Genomic DNA, 4,931 nt, shown 5'->3' with positions numbered 1-4,931 from the left:
AGTTGTACACAACAATTGATTAATGCATGTCATAAGAAGATATAGTAGTAATAAGTTAACCGCATACTTGTTACCGATGCACGCATTCAAAATTGAAATAAAAGCGAAAGACTTAAGAGAAATTGAATTTAATATGAAGTATTTGCAGAAATTGAAGATCATAAATTCCATTCTCTCAAAACTTGTACGAAATGAGGTGAATTGAATCACAAGTCTGGAAAGAGAAATTGACAAGTCAAGAGAGTGTGATGAAGGAATTTTTCTTGACCGTAGGGTTGCTATCTAAAAGAAGACAAATAGAGCAAAGGCTTTCCATCTCTGCGAGTCTTATAACCGAGAAAGTGGCCTTTCTTCTTATTTGTCTTCTCTACCTAGCCATCAAGCTATAGCAACTACAGACAATTTCATTTCTGATCACTTCTTCACACATTAAATAATTAGGGTTTTTCACACTCACTCTTTCTCAACATACTATGCCCTTCAAAAAAAAGACTTAGGAGAATTAATTGATTTTCTAAAAAAGAAAATAGTTAAATCGTTTTCGAATTCCAACTGTGTATAGTAGTACTATTTGGTTCACAATGTTAAGTTTCATAAACGTTCCATCAATTATTTAATGCCCTGTATGCAAAGCTTACCTAAAATTCAACGATTTTGAAAATTGCAGTAAATTACAACACATGCAAGGCTTGTTGTGGACGTAAGTACGTAACTATTTATGTGGGGGGCTTAGAAATCCCCACACTACTAATCAAGCTTAGAGGCTTTTTAATGGTATCATTGACTTGCACTGTTTTGTGCCTAATATAATTGATGAGTACTACTTGTATGTACTACTTGATGACCAATAATTATTATGGTTTTGCGGAGTGGAAGAGTTAATTTTTTTAGCTCTTCTTTTGGCAGACCACTTTATGAAGACTGATCATGTGGGGAGCAAAGAAAGTCGATGCCAATGTCACTTCAAGAACCATGCCTTTAGTCAAAAGACCAAAAACAACCCTTTAATTTCCATCATTCTCCTCACTTTCGAACACTGTTGTTAGCTCCTTGTCCCAAGAGGTCCTTGCATTAACGAGCCAAATGAATAATAAAATTATTTTGTTAATTTAGAAAATAAATATTTGGGTCAACGAAATAAACAAGTAGAGAGTGACGATAACCTGGCCCAATGTGTTGTTTAGAGGTAAATTGAAAAATGAGACCAACCCATACATAAAGTGGTTTGGTTTCCAAAAAGAACATACAACACATGACTTAAGGACTTTGTGTCCCATTCTTTTCTTGTGTGTTCCAGTTTCATTGTCCTATGCCCCACGACCTACAGAGTTATGAAACCCAGGTCATCAATCATGGTATATGTATATATGTGTGTGTGTAGTGCTTGTTCAGTGTTTGGAAGTCCCTGTTCAGTGTCCACACTCACACTGAATTCAGATTTGGTTGCACCTTGCACGCGTACGTACGCATACATCACACACATACATTTACATATATGTTACTGCAATTTAAAGGGACAGAATCTGATCCTTTTAGATCAACAATTTGATTGGTATATATTGTTTCAAAAGTGTGTATAGATAGTACTTATCATTTTCGTTATCAAATAATGTCTCAAATGATTTAATTAATTTCCCTCTAGGGTCTTTGTTAACTAGAATCCACAACGTGTCACCACACTGGTTGTTAATTTCCGACCCCTCCAATCATAAAAGTATGGTTATATTATATGTCTGTTCAAATGACTTGATTAAATGAAAAGAACACATTAGATATCTATATTTATTAATTTAAATTGCTATGACCGGCCCTATGGAATTTTCATCATCAATTTTTGTAGTGGGCTTTGATTGGACAATGAGGTAATTAGTACCATCCATATCTACAATGGTGAAAGTGATGCACCGCCCAAAATAGTAAGTAACATTGCAACATCTCTATATCTTTTGCATGATTATTATTATTTAATAAGATTTGTGCTCACTCGTCATAATGGCAATATGAAACTTCTTTATCTCTTTTCGCTTTCATTCTTTTACAGGCCCTGCTGCTTAACTACTTGATGATCGAGAACAATTCACACGAATAATTATTTTAAGGATAAATCAATGTTCAAATATATATAGGGCTAACTCAAAGAATCTGGCTAATAATAAGTTAATGACTGTCTAATCTCAACGATATTATGATATGGAACTGATGAACAATATGATCCAATTATTGGTCTTTTCCTGTGATTAACTTGCAACTTTCAAAGTTTGACCTATGATTTCGGGTTTCCAAGAAAGTTGCTATCAGTGTGTCCATGATCTATATCTAGCTGCATTACACTAATTAAGTAAAAACATTATTCACAGTAACCTCTGATGAGTGATGAGTATGACCCCAACACTATAGTCTTACATAGGTCTAGTTGATTATCAACACTAGGTCACAAGCTAAGCGCTTATTCTTAATTAATTATTAAAGTTTAGAAAATTAAAGAAAGATAATTAATTAATCAATTAATAAAGAGGCACGAAGAATCTGCAGCTCCTTTTTGTTGGAAACCAGTTCATCATCAAGAAACAGCATTCCTTCTTGTTATATATAGTCAACATGGTTTAAAAATTAAATGTTTGTCAATTTGATTATTGAAAAGATTAAATACTTCAAATTAGTTCTTAAAAATACAATAATAATTTTTTTTGTATATATTATTTTTGCAATTAAAAAACCTTTTATCTTTTTTGTTTCTTATACATCAAATAAAACATATAACATTATTTTATATAGATGGCGTGGGCCATATGACCCTTGAAATCAATACTGCCCTCTCACTCACCACCTCTTTTTTATATATGCCCACTACTCTACGACTCATGGAATCCTGCAAAGTTTTTTTAACTCTTTCAAATTTAAAAGTAAAAGGCAAAAAGAGTAAAAGTTTGAGTATCCGACTTATAAGTTTAATCAAAACAATCAATATACAAAATACAAACCGTTTAATAGTTACACGGGAAACCGCATGGAATAGTAAAAACCTATTAAGACTAATAAAGGCATAAAGTCGTTAGCCTGGGAATCAACCTTATAAAACAAGTTAGAATCTAACAAGGGAGGTACACAGTTTTTTATGCATGAAACACTATCAAAAACTATTCACTCATTTAGCCATTGGAATATTTTTCCAGGTACCAACTCTAGTTTGTGTGAAGAAGGTATGAAATTGAAATGAATAAACATGTGTAGCTGAGGTCTTGGCTAGGGATGTCAACGGGGCGAGCAGGGGGCAGGGACAGGGGATGTCTCTCTGCTCCTGCTCTCATCCCCGTCCCCAGAATTAATCCCCATCCTCGCCCCGATTCCGGTCATTGGGGGATAATTGTCCCCATCCCTGTTTTTCGCATTCCTTGTATTTCTCGCGGGGTTCATTCCCCATCTCCCTATGTTTAATATTTATATGAACATTATAATAAAAAATATCAAAAGACCAAAAAACAAACTACAAAATACTATTACAAACATAGAAATATATCTTATCTAAGATTATAAGTCCAAAAACACAATATAGCAAATTATAGTCCATAAAATAAAATCTTAAAATATGTGTTCCTTCCTCTTGTCTTCGTTGAAGACGTGCTTCAATTGCTTGATCCTCATCATCTTGAGTTGGTTCTGTTTCATTATTATTTTCAATAGGAGTCGAGCTAAAACTATCCATCCTATATAGTAAGATTACTAAAACACCCCCTATGTTAGTAATAAAGTAAGGGTATTTAAGTAAGCTCTAAAATTCGAGAAATTATCGGAGATGGGGTGAGAATCCCCACTCGGGTCCCCGCGCCTGTCTCGGAAAAATTTTGCTCCTCATCCCCATCCCCATCCTTACGGAAAAAATTCTCCACCATTATGGCCCCATTCGAGGTGGTCTCCGCTGGAATCTCCGCCTCCTGAGAATTTTTGACACCCCTAGTCTTGGCGTAGTGATAATTTATTTGCCTCTTGAGTAATCACACTTGAGTTCGAAATTTGGTTGAGACCAAATGATAAATAGAAAATTCTTAAAAGTGTTGTGTTATATAATGTGAAGACCGTTCGACTCATCTGAAAAAAAAAAAAATCATACGATAATATGTGAATAACTAAAAAAACATTTGTTCTTGCATGTTTGGGGTGAGAGGAGGATCACATCAATTAATATAATGGATATATTGCGTTTGGATGCAATATTAAAAGCACTAATTATTATTATTGTTGCATTTAATGAAGATTTGATCACGTGGGTAGAGCAAGTTGTGCATGTGTGCGTTTTTCGCTTTTTGGTTTGGATTGAATGAAAAGACGGCCAACCCACCCATCACTGAACTAATATAATGTGCCATCGAAAGAGAAAGGTATACAAGAAGGAAAAGAATTAAACAATGGTTGGTATTGAATTTCAGTGTTCACTCGGAACCCGAAAAGCACGATTAAGATTTAAGACACACATGCATAAGTGGTTGACATGTTTTCCAAACATAAAAAAAAGTAGTTGACATGGATATATAGTTAGTTAGTTGTCCATCATCTCCGCTTAGCTTCCCCAGCAAATTACACTCCTTTTCTCCCCGCCGCTTTAATTTTGGAGAAAATGTTGACTTCTTAGTATGAACTAAGTAGAACCAACATATATATATATTTTTTTTACAGAAAAAAATTTTAAAATAAATATTCTTTTCAGTTTCTAACTGTTTACCAGGAGAACATAATATCTATGCACAATTAAAAATTTTCGATCCTTAATCATTTAAGTAATTAGTTTAAATAGATCTTAACACATCAACAGACTGTTTATAAAAGAATGTTTAGACTAATTATTTAAGTGATTAGAAATTGATTATGAATTTTTGAATTGAAAAAGACGTTTTGTCCTTCAAACAATAGTTAGAGATTAGAAAAGATATTTACTC

The sequence above is a fragment of the Arachis duranensis genome, chromosome 5, assembly GCF_000817695.3.
Source record: "Arachis duranensis cultivar V14167 chromosome 5, aradu.V14167.gnm2.J7QH, whole genome shotgun sequence".
NCBI classification, from domain to species: Eukaryota; Viridiplantae; Streptophyta; class Magnoliopsida; order Fabales; family Fabaceae; genus Arachis; species Arachis duranensis.
The sequence above is the reverse complement of the archived record's forward strand: the minus strand, read 5'-3'. Positions refer to the sequence as shown.